Source organism: Panthera leo, chromosome B1, assembly GCF_018350215.1.
Source record: "Panthera leo isolate Ple1 chromosome B1, P.leo_Ple1_pat1.1, whole genome shotgun sequence".
NCBI classification, from domain to species: Eukaryota; Metazoa; Chordata; class Mammalia; order Carnivora; family Felidae; genus Panthera; species Panthera leo.
The window spans coordinates 52,097,421-52,118,909 of NC_056682.1; the positions used below are offsets into that span (position 1 = coordinate 52,097,421).

General features: G+C 43.1%; 1 non-coding gene across 1 annotated transcript; it reads left to right on the forward strand.

Annotated features, from left to right (window-relative positions):
- The first annotated feature begins 16,439 nt into the window (after positions 1–16,439).
- LOC122218752 lies at positions 16,440–16,546 on the forward strand. The gene has a single exon (XR_006202084.1). It is a non-coding gene; the product is annotated as a U6 spliceosomal RNA (small nuclear RNA).
- Positions 16,547–21,489: the final 4,943 nt, after the last annotated feature.

Below are 21,489 nucleotides of genomic sequence, written 5' to 3' on the forward strand. Positions count from 1 at the left end.
GAAGGGAGCGTCCCAGACTCATCCTTGGGGACTGCCACCAGGCTACTGAGAGGAAGCCGTTTCTGACAGCCCCAGCCTCGAGAGCTCTGTATTGCTTCTGAACTCACGCAGCATCCATTACCTGGGGCTCACACAGACCTCTTACCAAATATAGCTCTGCACTGCACTTTTCACACCTTCAACATTCATGCCTTCTCTTTCTTCCAGAGTCTAAGATGGGGGAGCACGAGCCATAGCTTATATTTCTTCCGTTCCTCCGTCCTTTCTTGGGGAAAGTCTGTATAAACAGACATAATAAATAAATGACAATCGACCGATGCTATAGTTATGAACTCTGTGGAAGACATGGATGCATTTCATTAGTGAGTAGAGTATGGCCAGTATCCTGCTCGCCACAGGCACCGAATCAAATATCAATAACAAGTGATATCATTGGAGTATTTGGGTGAGTAAGGCCAATTTCATCATCCACCAGTAGGAGGAGAGATCGTGTGTTTAGACCATCCTTTCTGTACTAAGAATCACACCATGACTTCAGTCTACAGGCATTTTTTTTTTTTTTTTTTTTTTGGTGTTTAGGTTGTAAGCATTAACTAGTGTAATCAGGATTTAGGAAAATAGGGCTAATGACTCTGAGGTTTCATCTGAGCTCCCTGACCCTGACACACATCAACAGGTCCACTCTCAAGAGCAGAGGAGGCCAACCTAAGTGGTTCCACCATAAGCCTCTCTCCCTGGTCTTTTTGGAGCACCTGGATAGCAGAAACAGAGCATTTCCACCAGCTGTCCAAGTCATATGTGCATCTAGGAGAGAAATGAAATAGCCAGTGACTCTGTGGCATATTGGGGCATGGATATATGAGATGCTCTCATGAGCCAGATGGTTAACGTCTGGGTTCTGCTTGGTGGGAGAAAGGCCCAGAAGAATGTCGGGTCTGCTACGGCCTCCTAAGAGGGTTTTACGTGAAATCTCAAAAACCTAAGAGGTGTCCATCCTGCTGAAGGGATGAGATACAGCTCGAGGTTGGAAATGACCTATAGATATAGAAGGGCTCTGCATAAGGAGGAGACAGGGACAGACTGTGGAGTCAGATGACCAGGGTTCAGATCTCACCTCTGCCACTTTCCAGCGAATGACCTTCTACAGATCATTGCTATTGCTTCCATCAGCCTTTCTTTTCTAATCTGTGAAGTGGGAATATTGATGTATAATGATAGCTAACACTTGCGTCACACCTTCCACGGGCCAGGCAATATCTAAGTGCTGCACACAGATAAATTATGCTACCTCCCCCAGCTGTTGAGAGGCTCGGAGGAGATGGCTGTGAGGGGGCTTGTGACACTCGTAGGCATGAGGCAAAAGTAAATTCATTAAAATAGTCCTTCCCATTTTCCTTCTCTAGAGGCTAGACTGGTTTCAGATATCCCATGATTAGAAGTCTGGAGTGTTCTAATTGCAGTAAAACCTCTGAGAAAGGGGAGGATCTTTATCTGGGCCCTTTGACTGTTTTTCTTGTCTTACTCAGGGACTTCTGTCTGAGGCTTCATTTGTTCATTCATTTATTGCAAAACACATTATCGAGTCCCTTCTGTGTTGAGAGAGAGGTACAAACAAGGACAGTACAGAGGGCTGAAGATCAACGGGCCTAGGGGCTGCCGAATCACAGGGTGAGCTTGAGACCAAGGGGAGGGCAATGGGCCGCAATGGTGCTGAGAGTCCTGAGAATCTCAGACCGGATTCCAGCCTCAGCTCTGCCCACCCTGAAAGAAAACCACCCCCATCCATAGAACCACCTTGCATATCTGTACTGCTAATGGAGGCTTTAAATCCTGCTCCAGTTCAACATCTCCATGATAATTTTTTTCTCTTGGCCGTATTCTCATTGGCCATTCATTCAACAGATGCTATTACTGTGAGAGCTCACTCAGTACTGGCCACTACAAGGTATGGTGGGAAATGAGACAGTTCCTGCCCTCTAGATGCTAATAGCCCAGTGGGAGATGTGTAAAACCAAGGCAGTGGGAGGAGAAAACAGCCAGGCTGGAGGGGTCAGGAAAGGCCTCCCAGATGAAGTCATGCCCAGCTAAAGGGGACTGGGAATCAGACGGGGGAAAGGGTGCAGGCTGTCCAACCCTATCTGAAAGTGCGAAGGAATGGTGGCACATCCACTGCGTAAGAGGCTCAGAGGGCAGTATTTACAGTGCAGACCTAGGCGCCACACACGTGTCTGAACGTGGCCAACCAAGAGAAGCCTTCTGTTTCTCTGTTGCTCTAGATCAGGGAACAGAGGCACCCAGTGGGGTTGGCTTCTTGTGTCCTCTATCAAGGAAGAAGGTGACAATTACAGTCGGAGCAAACTGTTCTTCAGATCAGAACCCTGGCCCCAGACAAGCTATTGGGGGTCAGCTCACTAAGTCTCCTCACTGCTACTTGGTGGAAGAGTGAGGACTATTCCGATACCTTGTACCTCCCAACCCGCTACACTTCCCCTCTTCAGTGGCACACAGGGTCCTTTCGCAAGGACTGCCATACTAAGACGGAGTGCAAGACAAAGACAAAGATGCCAGTTATGAACGCCTCCCCTTGCATGAGAGTGGCACAAAAGTCACTTGATTATTTTATCATTAAACTATTGCCAGATGCAGACATTGGCTATAATCTTTTCAATTTTAACCCTTGAGTATGCATTTTATATGACACATAAGTTTTTTAAAAATCAGATTCATATATATTTTTCTTTTGCTTTGAAGTTAGAGTGGTGCCTTCTTGGGATGAGATCTTCTATATCAACACCTTGTAATCAGAAAAACAAGACCCAGAGGTGGGGTTCCCGGGTGGCTCAGTCGGTTGCACATCCGACTCTGGATTTCCACTCGGGTCATGCTCTCACACTTCATGAGATCAAGCCCCGTGTCAGGCTCTGCACTGACGGCATGGAGCAGCCTGCTTGGGATTCTCTCTCTTCCTCTCTCTCTCCCAAAATAAATAAAAAACATTTTTGAAAATCTTAAGAAAAAAGGTAGGATCCATCCATAAATCTGAAAGTGTTGTCTGGTTGCTTTCCAAGCCTTGCCACCAACCGTGCTTCCAAGTTCAGAAGGAATTCCTGGGGGGTGAGGGGTGGAGAGGACGTGAGAGCTGCAGCCTGCTTTGCTTGGAACTAGTATGATCAGCCAACCCCCAACCTATACCCCATCAAGTGGCTCTTTAAAATACTGTCCCTGCAAGACCCACTACCACCATGACAGTAGATCTTAATGGCTGAGAGAAGGGAAGATATGAACAAAACATTGCTATTCATTGATCTTCCATGGCCCTAGCTTTGGGCTAGACAATTTCATATGTTATCTCCATTAATCTTTCTGACTCTGTGAGGTATGAATTCCATTTGCAAGATGAAGAAACTGAGGCTCAGAGAAGTTAACTTGCCTGAAATTACATAGATAGTAAATGGTAGAGCCAGGATTCAAAACAAGCCTTGCCTTTCTTAAAAGGTTGTGCCTTTTCCAGGATATAACTGAAGTGGTTGGCACAGTGCCAGATGCTTAACCTACATCACCCTATTGAGTCCTCATAATGTCCCTAAAAGGGAAGTACCATCAGGGCCACTTTACAGAGGAGGGTAGTGGTTTGCGAGATGTCACACAGCCACCGTGTGGAGTAGATGGGGTGAGTTCCAGTTTTCTCACTCTGGAGTCTATGTCCCTCTCAACTGTAATGAGAAGGCTCAGACTGGCATAAGAGAGAAGATTTGTAATGTAGAGGCTGGTGTACATCCAACTACAATCCAAACAGAAAAAGCAAACCAAATTAAAAAAAAAAAAAATCCCGTCCTCTGAAAAAGAAGCATTGGAAATATACACTGCATCTTGGTCAGTTTTATCCTGCATGGTAAACCACCACCCCAAGTGGTCCTCCTGTCCCCCTGCCCCCTGGTCAGGACCCCCCAAACTCATCACAGTGCAGTAGCCAGGCAGTTCTCCTAGCCCAGGAGCCAAAGGGGGCATTCATTTTGATTCAGGGGCATCTGCTTGACAAGTGTTTCCAGTGGTCTGAATATGACTCCTGCTTATAAGATCCTTCCATTCAGTCACCTGCAGCTATTAATTATCCAGCAAGCAGCTCCCACTAACTCAACTTAAGCTGGCTGTGAATCCATTACTTGCTTTCAGCTTTTAAGTCCCCGTTGTGTTTATAGTGGAGGCCTTAAGAAAAAAAATCATGAAAAGTGCACCTTCTCTTTATATTCACATTCCTTAGAGAGTTGATGCTGGGAAACTGGCTTCTAGAATCCAAGTCAAAGAGCTGGGAGAACCAGAGCAGAAAGGGAAGTGTGGCAGAAAGCACAGGAGCAAGGTGGGCAGACAGGGGAAACCAAGGTAGAAAGTGTGCCAAGATGATGCCAGAGGGAGGCATGCAGGCAGGGATCCCAGGACAGGACATGGCCCAGCCAAGTGGAGAGGGCTCCACAGTAGTGAGGGACGGGCATTATGGGTCTCCAGGGTCTCCATCACACCACACATCGCCCAAAGAAAGAGAAAACAGACTTTTCTGTGATACAAAGAGCATATCAACACTTCAGTCCCAACAACGTTGACCATGCTTTGGGATTGATTACTCAAGAAGAGAAGGACTGTGCTGTACAAGTGAGAAAACTACAGTCATGGAGGAACTTGATTATCCTTTGTGTCATACAACCTAATGCCAGCTCCAATCTCCTCTTGGCAGACGGTCACTGGATCCTATCAGGCAGGGCCAAACTGGCACTGGTTTTGTTAGTAACTCACATTTACCTCCCTAGCCAATAAAACAGACATGCCAAAGCTCAAAGCAAAGAATCAGAAAAAGTAAACCAATTTATATACTTTTTATTTTTCATACAGTGTCATATTCAATATGGTGCCTTGAAGACTTCTTCATAGTTTGTTACTGAAAAGGAATCCTTGTTGCTATTTTGGCAGTCTAGCAGCCACCTACCCATCCACTGGGTCCCCAGCCCCCAGTACTGCAGTTGTCCACCCTGGAGGTGGAAAGCTCCATCCAGACCCTCCTTTGCTGGGAACACAACTGGAGTGTTGCTCAAGTACACGATTACGTCTCAGCCAATCAGACGTGCTGACTGACTGATGTCTGGAGGTTCCAGGGTCATACCCGCAACACTGACCAGCCTATCCCTGCTAAGAGGACTTTGTCAGGGCCCCTGCAGCTTCTACCTGGTTACTTGGTCTCCTGTCCAAGATGTATACAGGCGCCCAAATTCTTCCTCTACCTCTATGCTCATTCTTCTTGCCCCACCCCCAATCAGACAGCCAGAATTAGATTCCATTCTTGCCCCTCAGAAGACAACATTCATTCACAATAATCTTAGAGGAATATGACCAGCATTCTTGAAGCCAGGACTCCAATAATTCTTGACTCAAAAGAAGACGCGATAGATCCACTGTCCCAAAAAATTGGGATCTGCCAGCATATCCTGAACCTTCAGAGGAGGATGAGGTCTTCCTTGAATGCTCTGTGAGCCCCACTGCTGGAGGCCAACTCTCCCATTATATTCAGACAACCCATGAGTCTCTAATTCCACATGTAAAGGTCATTAACAATGAGAAATTCTGAGTTTCCCACCACTAGAAATATTCAAGCAGAGGCATAAGGCAGAGAAGCGGCTTCTGTCCGGGAAAGAGTGAAGTCCATATAATGACTCTCCAATGAAAGTTTTCACACAGCCTGCCTGGATAAGGAATAACCATGAAAACAAGCAAACAGCCTGAGATCTGTTTTTTGGAAACATAAAGTATAGCTGCTGTCAGATTGAAAATTGTTTTCCAGGAGTGTACTGGAAAGGAAGAGGTGTGAGGAAGGCTAGTAGCTTTAAGAATTCACAGACACCTGTCTTGAAAAAGTGCAAAGAAAATTCCATTCAATGTCAGGTCAGAAAGATATTTCGGGCTCCCATCTCTGAAATGATATCAGAAGACATCTTAAAATCCACACCTGTGTATCAGTTTACATATAATAGAGATGTTGTTAAATATCTACTTGAGCCAAAAGCATGGGAGCGGGGGGACTTTACAGAAACCCAATCTGACACAAAATGATAAATCTGACCCAGATCCCTTTGCAAAAGAATGAATCTCAAAACCAGACTTACACAGCCAAGCATGAAACAAGCTGTTTCATTAAAGACGATTTCAGATCATGATGTCAACACCAATTATTTGACCCACACCCCATACTGTCTTGTCATGTTAACTAATTTATTGTGGCACTGTCTTCCTCTCTAACTAAATGCAAAGTCCCTAGAGAGGTGAGATCATGCCTGGTGCACTGGAGTCTGGGTTTTCAGAAAACGTGAAGACAGAATGGCTGAGGTAGAACGTCCTCCCTTCCTTCAGGTGACAAAGATGGAAGGGAGTGCATGAATGGTAGTAGTATGAAAATCAGTGAGCTAAAGACACTAAATATTTAAATTCAAGTAATGAGGATTAAACCACAATCTTAATACTGATTTCAGTGTTTTGGACATATAATCTGAAATTCATTTATTTCTTCAACCAGTGTTTAATGAGTTTCTATAAATGCAAGGCATTAAAAATGAAGAGAATGGTATCTGCCCTTCAGTGCCTAGTCTAGCAAGATAAAGTAAATTTTAATATGATAAATACCATATTAGAGGTATATGGGATTTTGGAGGTTTTCTGAAAGTTGTGATTACTTTATGATTAGGCTACGCTGTATGTACCTTGCACATAAAAGATGATCAATAAACGGATGAATCAGTGGATGGATGGATGAATAGATGGATGAATGGATGGATGGATGGATGGATGGAAGGATGGATGGATGGGTGGACAGATGGGTGCAAAAAAGATTGGGTTTGTATAACCAGAAAAAAAGGGATAAGGGAATTCCAGCCAAGAAAACCACACAAACCAAGACAAAGGGGCAGTAAATCATCAAGCATGACCTAGGATCCCATGGCTGAAACATCAGGTCCATTGAGGAAAGTGCTAGAGCATAAAGCTGGAAATACAGACTGGACCGGAGGGTCAAGACTGCCTCCCCAGGCAGTTTAGACCTCATCTGATCTAGAGGGCCAGTTGGAGGGAATGGTACTCAACTACTCAGGTGAAAGGAAGCCTTAGAAACCTTCTGAATGGGGTGGAAGGAATATTTATTATACTCTCACTGAGTGTCAGACTGGGATTGAATGCTTTTTCAAAATAAAATATTTCAAGCATATAAGTAAAGGGCACAATACAAGGAACAATAATATACCCACTCAGCTTTGTCAAAATTTAACACTTTGCATTCATTGCTTCATTTTCTTTCTGAGAAGTAAATCACTTAACAATTGCAACCCTCTCTGTACTCTTCTCCATTCCATTCTCCTTCCCAAGATAACTATTGCACTGAATTCTCATGCACAGTTTAGTATTTTTTGCTAGATATACACTTATTCATAAGCTAGGTATATATTCACCTATACATATGCAGGTACATGCACCCACATATACCTACTATATATAAATAATATTGTTTGGCATACTTTAATGTTTTTTACATGAATGTTTGCATACTGTCGATATTCTGTGGCTTGCTTCTTTCACTCAACTTTCTTTTTAGCTTTATCCATGGTGATACAAATGTAGTTCAAATTTATTCACTTTAATTGCTGTATGGTATTTCATTGAATGAATATCCAGACTCCTTTTAACGTATGCTTTTGTTATTTCTAATGTTCTTGTCATTAAAAACAAAGCTGTAAAGGACATACTTGGCAAAGGAATTGCTGAGTGGTGGGTATACATATCATCAACTTTATTAGATATTGCTAACTTGCCCTCTATAGAGGGTGGAACAATTTACACATTCACCAGCAATATGAGTTATTATTGCTTGATGTGCTTGCTTACATTTTGGGCTATATTATAGATGTGAAACGGTATTTCATTGTTTTAAAATTTTGATTGCTAATGGGATTAAACATCTTTTTATATATTTACTGGTCTTTTGATTTTCACCTTAGAAACTGCCTGTTCGTATATTTTGCCCATTTAAAAATATTGATCTTTTTTCCCTCACTGATTTGAAGAAGGTTCTTTGCAAATTCTGAATACTAACCCTATGTTAGTTACATGCCCTACAAATATCTGCACACAGCTTGTGACTTATCTTTTAATATTGTTTTTAGTGAATATATTTTTATTCTTAATTATAAGAGTCATAAAATATATATCACCAATTCCATTTTCTAGATGTGAAAACTGATCCTATGTGACTTGCCTAAGGTCCCTCAGCCAGAATGGGGAAGAGATACAACTTGAGCCCAGGTCTTTATGATCCTATGACACTTGCAAGCTCTTCCCAACTACTCTTCCAGACCATTCGTTCAGGTAGAAGTAGTAATTCGCATCTGTACCAACAGAAAAAAATCAACAGAAGTGAACAATAACTGGATGACAGAGTCAAGGACAAGAGTAAGGCTGTGTCCAAGTGAGGTGGACAGTGGTACTTCTAAGGATATAGAAATATAGGAGGAAGTAGTTTGGAGTCTGGTTTTAAATGTGCTGAAGTGCCCTTATGAAGTCAGGTTAGAAATGTGATGTAGGAGACTTAGAAGCCATCAGCAGAGAAATCTCTGCAGCCAAGGATCTGAGTGAACTAGCAGCGAGAAGAAAGGTATAAGGAGAGTACTGAAGTTCAGCTCTGGTGGCCCCAAATCTATCTCGCCTATGGGATTGTGAAATTTTGCAGGAGTTCATCTCATACTAGTTTTCTTCCTTCCATATCTAACACCCAGCACAATACCAAGCTCATAGTAAGCATTCGATAAATATTTGCCCAATGGATGAAAACTGCTATATCCCTTATATAGATCCACTGTGTCTTGTGGAAAGTGCTATGGTTCATAAGTTTTTGGCCCTTAGGAAAGTAATTGAGTGCAACATGCCCAGTGGGGTCAAAGGTATGACTCCATTCTGCAATTAAGCGTACAAATATTTGCAGTAAGTGAGAGAAAGACTATAAATACCTTCAAATCACTTTGGGTCATATTTTGCTGCCAAATGAACTTGTGCCAAACTTAAGAAAAGATTTTCATGTTTTGGAATATGGAGTTGCAGTTAAGGGATTGAGAGCCCACAGCATTGGTTTTTAAACTTTTCTAACTATATTGCAGTGAGAAATACATTTTCCATGGACATTCATCACACACACACACACACACACACATCTACAAATGTAAAACTGAAGCAAATGTTTTATTAACGAGTGCTTAGCCTTACTATGTGTGAGACACTTTGATGTGTTTTCTACTTATGTTTGGAATTCTGGTTGGAGCCAATTAAATTGAGACTAAAGCCCACTAATGGGCGATAACGTGTAGTTGGAAAACTACTGCCCAAGAATCGAGCAGAGTGCTTTGTACACAATAGATGCTGGCTAAATATCTGTCGAGCAAAATGAAGAGCGTTAAGTGTACAAACAGCACTATGGACTTTGTACGTGGAACGTTTTTTACTTTGAGACCCCCTCTAAATTTGGGGTGGCTGGCGGGGACCCCAGGTGTGATATGAGGGGCGCTGTGCTTGGGGGTCAGGGACATCAAAGGGGATAACAGATTAGGGGGAGAAATTTCTTAGTTCACAAGTTTGCCAAGAGCTGGCCATGTTTCTGCCCTGCAGAAATCAGCAAGAAGACTGGAAAGAGGTCCAGAGATAAACTCTTCCTCTTGGATGGTGATCAAGAAGCTCATTTTGCTCTGCCTCTGGATGAACCTCAGCCAGAAAAGAACTCAGAATCCCTTTCAACCTCTTTCAATTTTTCTGGCCCGCAATAATCAATAAATTGGTTTTTCATCCTGGAATGTCAGAGCTGAAATGGACCTGAAGACCACACAATCCAGCCAGTCGTTTCCCTCGTCTTATAGGAGGCTGTGTGCTACGAGGAGACCTTGGATGGGCGGCCCTGGGGCTCACCATGTGGGGAGACCTGACCTGGCTGCTTGTCTGAGCACCCCATAGCCCTGCAATGGCTACGGTGGCCCATCCTGCAGCACCGTCTGCCACCTCAGAGTTCTCATCCGTTGTTTATCTCAAGTCATAACTTCAACCATGGCACAAAGATGCTTATGCAAGAAAAACTCGTCTGGCATCAAGTTTGGTGCGTCCCTTGTCCCCTATGCCAGACCACGGACTGGGTTTTGTCCTGCCAGCACTTAAGACCCTTTCACATACTCTTAGCTTCTTAGTTATAATAGACTTTTAGCAACATGACCTTTCCTCCTCCTCCTCCTTCTCCTCCTCCTTCTTGAAATTACCTAAGATGCATTCAAATCTGGTTCAAGCATTTTTTACATGAAAATGATATACAAAAGAGCATAGTAACTCTTTAGGCCACACCTGTCTCTCCTGTTTTTGATTTCTTATAAATAATAAATCTATTGGGGCGCCGGGGTGCCTCAGTCAGTTAAGCATCTGACTTCAACCCAGGTCATGATCTCACGGTTTGTGAGTTCGAGTCCTGCATCAGGCTCTCTGCTGTGAGCACAGAGCTCACTTCAGATCCTCTGTCTGCCCCTCCTCTGCTCGTGCTCTCTCTCTCTCTCTCTCTCTCTCAAAAATAATAAATAAGTAAATCTAGTTAAAAAATAAATGTATTAACTGTAGCACTAACTTTAGCACTTTATACTACTTTTTGTTTGGAGCATATATAATTTCTCAAACTGATCAGGGGACCTCAAATATAGAAACCTCCTTAGAACCCTCTGCTTCCTGCCCCTTACCCCCAAACATCTTCCTTTAACTGATCCAGTGCAGTGAACAGAGTGAGGGATGGGGGGACCAATAGTAACAAAGTTGTTGCTAGCCACCACATGCTAGACTTATGTTACCGTGCTTGCTCCCCAATGAAGTGACACCACCACAATCATTGTCATCACCATCGTCATCACCACCACCACCATTTCTGAGGCTCTGAGATACTAAGTTCCTTGCCCAAAGCCAAGGTCCTTCCATGCCCTCCCTCTCACCTCATACAGGCTGACTGCCTTCTCCTTCAAATCCAAGATGCTAAGGGGAACCTGGGTGGCTCAGTCAGTTAAGCGTCTGACTTTAGCTCAGGTCATGATCTCACAGTTTGTGGGTTCAAGCCCTGTGTCGGGCTGTGCTGATAGCTCAGAGCCTGGAGCTTGCTTCAGATTCTGTGTCTCCCTCTCTTTCTGCCTGCCCCCTTGCTGTGCTCTGTCTCTCAAAAATAAAAATAAATGTTAAAAATTTTTTTTTTACACCCAAAATGCTGCTTATGGGGTGGACACTAAAACAAATAGGTTGATTCATAGGAAAATTCCCTTATAAAACCTTTTTTTAAAACTTACTTTTTAAGAGACAGAGTGCGAGCAGGGTAGGGGCAGAGAGAGAGGGAGATACAGAATCCAAAGCAGGCTCCAGGCACACGGGGTTAGAACCCACGAACTGTGAGATCCTGACCAGAGCCGAAGTTGGACACTCAACCTATTGAGCCACCCAGGAACCAGCCCCCTTATAAACTAAAACCTTTTAATGAAGCAGTTCCAGGCTACAGAAATAAGAGTGTATTTTCAATGTTAACCAATGAACATAGTTCAAGTTTGTACAGAGATGTCAAATTGGCCATTTTTGGTTTGACTTTCTTTTCCCAAGTTGTAAATGCTAATTTGCAGGCTCATACCCCATTTTCAAATGAGATACTACTGTAAATCAAAGAATAACGAATGCTGGTTTAAATATATATATATATATATATATACACAAATACAAGGTGTTAACATTTGCAATTTGTAAATATATCTTCTAATATAGTTTACGTATTCCAGATATTCTTCAAAATACATTACATTTGTAAATATACTGTCACTTCGAATTTGAAAAAAGTCTACTTGCCATAGTGTAGAGACACGGAAGGCAGAATCAGCCACGGAACTCATGAGACTGATGCTTTCAGAGAACCGCTATAATTTTGCAGAACACTCCACACAGCATACTGTTCTGAATTCCCCTCCTCACAAAAGCATTTTGATCTTCATTGTTAACAGATAACGCATAAGACAAGATACACCCGGTACGCTAATAAAATGTAATGCTCAAAGAAAGCAAAAAAAAAAAAAAAAAAAAAAAAATCACATGCAACTTGGCTCTGATCCTTTCTAACTCTGTGGATTTGTGTAAGGTTCTTTTTTTAAGTTTCTTTTTTTGATTTTTTTTTAATATTTATTTATCTGAGAGAGAGAGAGCGCGCGCGCAAGTGGGAGAGGGGCAGAGAGAGAGGGAGACACAGAATCTGAAGCAGGCTCCAGGCTCTGAGCTGTCAGCACAGAGCCTGATGTGGGGCTCAAACTGTGTCACAGACCATGAGATCATGACCTGAGCCGAAGTCAGACCCTTAACTGACTGAGCCACCAAGGTGCCCCCTTTTTTTTAAAGTTTCCGATTCAGTGGTACTGGACTGTGTCCCAGGAACTGGTAATTTTTTAAAGCTCTAACAGGATTCTGAGGTACACATCTGGTTAAGACTAGATCACATTTCATTAGTGGTTGTGTTTTCCTCAACACTCTGCCAATCTCTAATTCCACCGTCTTCCAATGAAGTGTACAGGTAAAGCTACCTTCACTAGCCTATTTTAGTTCAGGACTGGGAAGACATTTTCAAGCGGAAAGAAAGCCTAAAATAAAAGATTGAAAAATCCAACTAGGTGAAAGCATTAACACTTGCTGAATGTCAACCAACAACTATAATCAAAGTGAAAAAAAAAACAAATGAGGGAAAATATGTGTACATGACAGAGCTTTTAAGGATCATTGAAAAACAACATCAGCAACAAAATAAAACTCCAAAAAAAAAAAAAAAGGAGCCACGGACCTAAGAGGCATTTGTCAAAGGAAAAGAAAGAAATTGTAAACAGTTCAGTCTCCGGGAGATCAAATATATGCAAATTAAAACAAAGGGATATCATTTTGAACTGTCAAAGAGGCAGTTTAAACACAATACCCCAAAACAGCCAGAGCGCACTGTTGGTTGAGGATATAAATTGGATCAACCACTCTGGAACACCCTCGGTAGCATTTATCAAAAGGCATCATTTATCCAACAACGATTTTACATATATCTTTAGAGCTGGTAATTCCACTTCTCCATATTTATCCTAAAAGAATAATTAGAGATGTGCACAAAGATTCGTTGCAAGGATTCTCTCTCGGAGCATAACATATTAAACAACAGGCAACAAACTACACGTTCATCAATAAGGGAGAACTGCATAAACTAGAACGCATCCATCTGATGGTACACCAACCCGCAAAACAAACTAACAAGCCAATGAAAACCTCTTCAATAATATTTCAGAACTTGGGAAAACATTCACTCTAATACTCATAGGAAAGAGGAAGTTACAAGACTTAAGTAGTAAAACAAAACAAAACTTTAATAGCGTCATCATCTCAACTTGGTAAAATATGTTCCTGAATGATACTTACCAAAATGATAACAATAGTTATCACTGAGTGGTGGGAGTATAGCAATGTTTTCCTTTACACTTTCTGTTAATTTCCAAAATTTTTGCAGTGAACAGGTATTATGTGCATAACAAGACACTCTTAGAACACGAAAATCAAGGTGATCATGTCTTTGAACTGAATCAAGATCCCACATGAATCCAATTGTTCTATACCATTGCATTGCTTAGCAGCAAATGCCTGAGAGGGACAGTTTGGAAAAGGAAGAAGGTTGGACCAACACAGATAAGAAAGTAACCTCTAAGAAAGAAAGAAAGAAAGAAAGAAAGAAAGAAAGAAAGAAAGAAAGAAAGAACTTGTGAAAGTGAAAGACCATAGGAGACTCACTTTACCCCAAGGCCAGCTGGGGCTCCTCTCCCCAGACGGGGTACAGGACCCACGGTCACAAATGCCACTCTGGACTTCCATGTTCGGACCTTTCTTGCATTTGACAGGATTTAGCTATTTCTCAGCTAAAAGTAAGCCTAGTGGAGACTTCACTGAAAGTTACCCCAAGATCACATTAAAATCCAGCTGGAATCAAGACGTTGTGTTTCCGGTTGGCAAATTCTGAGTGAGATTTAGCCCACTTGCATATGATTTGCACATCCTTTGTACCATCTGACAGGAATGGTGTTCCATAAATCAAAGCCACCCAGCTCTCAAGTTCTAGCTCCATCCGGTAGATGGAAGGCAGCCTACAGTCAAGTTAAATCCCATTTTCCCAAAGATAGTTAAGTTTGTCACCAGAAGGACACTCGCCACCTGCTGTCTTCCTGTTGCCTAAAAATGGCAAGTGTAAGAACTCTCATGTGACCATCTCCCAGTCTATTAGCGCTGGCTCTAAGACCTCAGGGGACATCATAACAACAGTAATAACAAAAGGGTGCATTTTCTCTTTTGGGTTTCCAAAAATTTTAATTTTACCTCACCACTCCCCACGTATTCATGACTCAACCACCAAGCTAGAGCTCCCTTAATAAAAACACTCCATGGGACGTTAGGAAGCTTGGGTTCTAGCATCAAGCTCTGTTTAGGCAATCTGCCTCTTGGGACCTGCCCTATTATGTATAAAAGCAGGTGCCACCAGCAGTGCTCAACTCACAGGATAGTTACAAAGTTCCATGAAAAAAAAAAATGCATGTGAAAGTTCCTGGTAGGCTAAGAGGCTTACTATTCCATGGAGTTTGTGAACCAGTTGTACTGGCTTAACCAGCTGGCTTGTTAGAAAAGCAGAATCATTCCCAAGTCTCACTTCAGAAATAGTTGAGTCTGAATCTGCAATTGAATTTTGTCCCCACGTTATTGTCTGTCTCTGTCTCCATCTCTGTCTCTGACACACACACACACACTCTTTGAGAAAAAGGGAGCCAAGCGGTGCCTGGGTGGCTCAGGCAGTTGAGCATTCGACTTTGGCTCAGGTCAGGATCTTGTGGCTCGTAAGTTCGAGCCCCATCTCAGGCTCTCTGCTGTCAGCTTGGAGCCCGCTTCGGATCCTCTGTCTCCCTCTCTCTCTGCTCCTCTCCCACATGTGCACGCATGTGTTCTCTCTCTTTCTCGCTCTCTCTCAAAAATAAAATAAAACACTTAAAAAGAGAGAGAGCGAGAAAGAGGGAGCCAGAATGTGAGCTACAGGACCCAGTGGACAGGATACAACAAAGTGAAATGAAAAGGAGGCCCTATTCTTACCAGTCTTTGGTTTCACCTGATGATCTGAGTGCCGTGTACGTCTCCCCCTTAAAACACTGTAAAAGCACCATAGAACTGTATTTCAGTAATTACATAACTAGAGGCCAAAAACTATGCCTCTGCGCAAATCCCTGAGTTACATACAGGGTAGGGTTACATGGTCATTCATGTTTGCATTACACTCCTTTTCAGTGAAATATTCCTTACAGAGAAGTTCAAGATACCTCTCGTAGAGTATTTAAAGGACTCATTATTTATTGCTTTCAATAAGTGAGAAAAATCACCTGGAGTTCCTGTTTCCTTATATTTTAGTCTATTTGCATTGGTGGAGAAAGTTTTTGTTGTTGCTCTTCTTCTTTCTTTTGAATCTTAAGTGCGGGGAGAAACACAAATTTGTTGTTTCCAAAGTTGTTTTTAAATAGACTTTCTGGCTTTGGAACTTTCTCGAAGAGTCACCCATGGAAATATTTAAAATTATTGCTAGCTTCTGAATTTAGTCCACAGAAGTCTAACCAAAACCAAAAAACGTGGTAGTTTTACGAATTTTTTTTATTGATGTGGTCTAGTAGAAAACAAGCATACAGAGAGCTTCCTCCCTCTTGAGCCCTGGGGGAGCTAAAGCCAAACCCTGACACCACACAGTAAGCCCACCTGCCCGCCGACACCTGGGCTCCGCCCCACACAGCCCTTCTGCCCACTGGGCAAAGCTTCCCCTCTTTCAGGGCTCTTCTCTTAGCTTGAGGTGGCAGGAGGGCGATCTTGTCCAACCAAACTCATACTGAAAAACTGTCAGCTCACTGAGTGTCTTGTGGCCTCTTATAACCCTGGCCTCTAGCACAATGCCTGGGACCGTAGTTGTTGCTCTGTAAATATCTATTGCATGTATTAATCCATTAAAATGCTTTTTTTTTAAGTTTTAAAAGTGTATTCATTTTGAAAGAGAGAGAACAAGCAGGGGAGGGGCAGAAAGAGAGGGAGAGAGAGAGAGAGAGAGAGAGAGAGAGAGAGAATCCCAAGCAGGCTCCATGTTGTCAGCACAGAGCCTGATGCAGGGCTCAAAATCACAAGTTGTGAGATCACGATCTGAGCCGAAATCCAGCCAGACGCTTAACCAACTGAGCCACCCAGACTCCCCCACTGAAATGCTTTTTAAAGGCAGTGCCTACTGTTAGCACAAGTCACCCTCCACTTGGGGGGGTGGGGAATGTTAGAAATCATGGCTCGTGCTCGCTTCGGCAGCACAGATACTAAAATTGGAATGATGCAGAGAAGATTAGCATGGCCCCTGCACAAGGATGACACACAAATTCGTGAAGCGTTCCATAAAAAGAAAGAAAAAGAAGAAAGAAAGAAAGAAAGAAAGAAAGAAAGAAAGAAAGAAAGAAAGAAAGAAGCCATGGCTCCACGTGAACATGCAGTTAGAGAAGGAGCTGGATGCAGAAATGGCGCCACTGGGCCAGGTCAGCCCGACACAGAGATCCTGCCCTGAGATCACTGCTCCTTTTCCCCAAGTCCTTGACTTTCCTCTGGTGTTTGAAAGCTCCAAGTGTCTTCACACGTCCCTAGGTAGGAACATGGGGGGATTTGTTCACTCATTCAAAAAGTATACATTTACTGAGTTTCTAACATAGGTCAGGTATTGTTCTCGGTTTTGAAGGAACAGCCAGGAACAAAACAAAAGCCCTGCCCTCTCTGAGCTTATGCTTTGTGGAGGAGACAAATCTTTGCTGTCAGCGTGGGGTAACTGCTGTGAGGAAATAAGGGAGGGAGGGAAAGAGATGCTATTTTAGATAGACAGGTGGGTCAGAAGGGCTCTCTGATGAGGAGACGTTTGAGCAGAGAGCTAACAGAAGCAAGGGAGAGAGCCATGTGAGCATCTGGGGAGGAGCAGACCAGGCCAAGGGAACAGCAAGTGCAAAGGCCCTGAGACAAAAGAGTGGGAGTATGCTAAGGAGCCTGGTTGCTGAGTACAGGAGTGCTAGAGCTACAATTTGTTAAGTAGGGCTCTCTGTCTCTCTTTTTTATGTTTATATATTTATTTTGAGAGAGAGAGAGAGGGAGCAGCAGAGGGAGAGAGAGAATCCCAAGGAGGCTCTGCGCTGCCAGCATAGAACCTGATTCGGGGCTCAATCCCTCGAAACATGAGATCGTGACCTGAGTCAAAATTGAGAGTCAGATACTCAACCGACTGAGTCACCCAGGCACCCCAAGTAGGGCTCATTTTTAAGAAGAAAGAATGGAATGTATGACTTCAACCTAAACCAAGCCTTCTACATAACAGGACAAGGAGTCTTTAGCTCTGAGTTCTCATTACGTTTAGTACACAGTGGTTTAATCCAGGAACCATCCAGAGATCTTATGGACGAGAAATGGCTGGGGAGGGGGGCCTGGGTAGAAGACCACCACCGAGGGATCCAATTAGACCACTTCCAGAAGGTACTTTCCCCTGAAAGAACCAAAATGAACATCGCTCACACTTAACCCTTGTAAAGACTTCCTACATTGAAAAATAGAGCGGTTTGCCATATGATTTTCAACTTCTCAGAAAAACGTGTTGTCTCTTTGATCTGCCTAATTAAAATAGGAAAACTTGGAATCAAAGCAGTTTCATGCGTGGAAGCCGGAAAGTTCCATTTTTAGTTTGGCTATCATGTGTGCTAATCATCGTGTATTCCAAAAGCTTCTGTTGGCATTGGCCTTGGAGTTGATGTTCTGAAAGCTGATTGCAAATGTGCTTTGTGAGCAGCAGGCACTTGCCATGTGACAGCAGTGCTGAGGAGAGATGGGAGCCCCCCACACCCACCCGAAGGAACGACCATCATCTCCACTAACCCACCTCGCAACGTTTTATGCAGATCTCAAGACGGAAGTTGCCACTAAAGTGCTCTGAAAAGTGCACATGTGGGCATACACACGCACACAAACTGCTCAATGGTAATGTCTGTACTAAATTCTGGTATTGTGGACCTCAGTTCTAGGTTTCAAACTTTTTTGTTGTTTATTTATTGAGAGAGAGAGAGAGAGAGAGAGAGAGAGAGAGCATGAGCAGGGGAGGAGCAGAGAGAGGGAGAGAGACAGAATCCCAAGCAGGCTCCATACTGCCAGCACAGAGCCTGACGCGGGACTTGATCCCAAGAACCCAAGATCATGGATCATGATCTGAGCTGAAATCAGGGACTGGACACTTAACCGAGCCACCCAGGTGACTCTAGGCATCCCAAGTTTTTGAGGTGTCCTTCTGTTTATACCAAGGAGATAACTGGGTAAATGCAGATCTTATGCATAAGGACGTTCACGGGAAACCAAGTTTGCAAGAGTGAGAAAATGAAAAGAACATGAATAATGAAAATTGTAGACCACCTAACTTCCAGCACTAGGGAGTGAGATGGTTGCATCCACACACAGCAGCCCTTACCAAGGAGGCTGTTAGCACAGATGATGTAGAAGTCGAAACTGCTGATGATCAGAATATTAGCAGTAAGATAGCGAACTTTACTCTTACTTTTCTGCACAGTGTGAATTTTTATAAATCATCTCCTTTTTATGAGGAAAAAGTTATGTGCATTTTGGAAAAGTATTGAGAGACAGGAGAGAGGGAATGATCACTAATCAACTTCTCTCTCTTTCCTCCCTTGCCTGAGATGATAAACTGAGAACCCACAGGGGCCAACAATTCTGGACCATACTCAGATGAAAGTCCCACATGAGCAAAGCCACAGAGGACAGGTCCCCTCCTGCCTGTAGAACTGAACCCCTACTCTTCAGCACGAACTTAGGGGGCCTCCACGATCTCTTTCATTTTAATCACCAGTAAGTTGGACCTTGCTCAGTCTGGGGCTTCAGCTCCTGGCACTGCTTCTGCCCGGCCTTTCCTCCTAAGACCCCTTATTAAAGATCCCACGAACCATGAGATCATGACCTGAGCCAATATCGAGTTGGACACTTAACCGACTGAGCCACCCAGGCCCCCTGCTGTTATCTTTTTCTAATTCTTGCTCTCAATTTCAAACCTTTCAGGTGGTCACCGGCCTCACTACCATGGGGGGCCAGAGGATCTGAAGGGTGAGAGACTAGAGAAAAGGCTTATTACACTCTTTCTGCTTCAGACCAAATTTATCACTTAAAAAACTTTTTTTTTAATCTTTATTTTTGAGAGAGAGAGAGAGACAGAGCGTGAGCAGGGGAGGAACAGAGAGAGAAGGAGACACAGAATCCAAAGCTGGCCCCAGGCTCCAAGCTGTCAGCCCAGAGCCTGACATGGGGCTCAAACCCACAAACTGCGAGATCATGACCTGAGCCGAAGTCAGTCGCTCAACCGACTGAGCCACCCAGGCGCCCCGAATTTATCATTTTTTAAATCAGAATTTAGGACTTACATAATAGTGAGTACAAGATGGAAGTCTAGGTCAGCTGCTGCTGGGTTTTTTGCTTTCGTTTGAGGAAATGGCAGCTATGGAGTTAACCTTACTTCTTAATTTAAACATAAATCACAAAATTCTAATCTGGGGGAAGGGAGAAACTACGGTTTGCTACAATGACTCCTTAGAAAGATGTTACATAAAAAGTAGGCAAACAGGAATTGCTTACGCTAGTAGATGTGAAAAGCCATTCTCCCAACACCTGCCACATTTCCACCCACCCCCCCCCCCCACTGCCACTCAGCCCCCACACCGGAAGTGTGCTGAAGGCAGCCACAGACACAGACCAAGCCATCTGTGAACCACCTGTTTCGCCTTGGTTTGGCCTCTCACTTAAGGATAATTCCCCGTTTCTCAAAGAGGGAAACTATCCTACAGTGATGTATTTTAGTGTTTTCCAGAAGATCCCACAAATGGGGCTTTTAAAATTGTGTAACTCATTCTCTGATGCGGCTTTCTTAGGTAAAAAGGGGGCCTGGATAGGCCACAAGAGCCACTCAAGGGCTAAAGAAAATCCTAACGGAAAAGTTCTGAGGTATTATTTTGACTAAACACGTAACTTGGTATTAGAGGCAGAACTAAATTTCCTGCTTGTAACTGTCATCAAAGACCCCTAGCAAGTCACTTGTGTCTTTTCTTCCAAATACAAAATTGCAAATCTACAGTTTGGTCATGTCATACTTTAGGTAAAATGATTTCAATCAGTACGTATCTATTTATAATCTTTTGTCTGCTATGCTACAAAATTGAGGACGTTCAAAAATATTTAATCCAAAATTTTCACGGCAAAGTGATGCCCTCCAGTACTGAGAAATTTACCAGCCCTCTGAGTGCCTTGCCCGCAGGAATGGATGCATAGCACACAGCTAACGAAGTTCAAAATATCCCTCAATCTCAGTTTATTTAGTAATTTCATTCTTACTTTCGAGTCCCAGGGAATACAGAAAGCAGGTGTCTGCCTCACTAATCTTAGCCCTGGGTTGAATAATTCAAAGTTGGGACTCCTAAGAAAAAGTCTCTAAGGAACACAACGTGGAATACTAATAGAGCAATACGGTTCCGAATTTTGCAATATCCCTGAGATAAAGGGACGTACTTTGGAGTGCTGTGAACCATGACTAGAGATCAGTGACTTCCTCTGAATTTGCCTACAAGCACCCGTTTAGGAAAGATACCAACCTTCATCTTTAGATGCCAAAGGAAGAAATCTCCACATCTTTCTTGAAAATTCACTCCTCGACACATTTTATACATTTACCTTATTGCAGGGGCTAGCATGTAAGTGGATATTAAAAAGCAGTCTAGTCATGCAAGACGATGGTACGTAGAGTAAATCTTAAAAGTTGGAGACAGGCAGACATAAGACAAGTTCTAACCATTGCATTGTTTCTGGCCACTCACTTATCAGCGTAAAATTTTTTGGAGGTTTGTGACTACTTTGCAGGTTGAAAAATTATCTGCAAGGGAGTGTGAAATGATTTCTTCAGTTTGTGTTGTAGTGGATCTTTGCATTATTGGAGGTCTCAGTTCATCCCCATGTAAAATACTGGAAATCTGTTCAAGAGATTTCCAGAATGAGTCCTCGGCCAACTGTTGGTTGAAACAGGATGATAACAGCTGTTCTTTTAATTACTACTTTTTAAAAAGTAAGCTCTACACCTGACGTGGGGCTTGAACTCACGACCCCGAGATCAAGAGTCGCGTGCTCTACCAGTGACCGAGCCAGCTAGGCGCCCCTTAACAGCTACCTTAATTTTTTTGAGACAGGGTCTCCCACTCTACAGCAAAGCTGAAGGAAGTATGTAAACCTGCCTGTTCTTTGGCGCGTTAAACAGCGTCCCATGATCTATGGGTT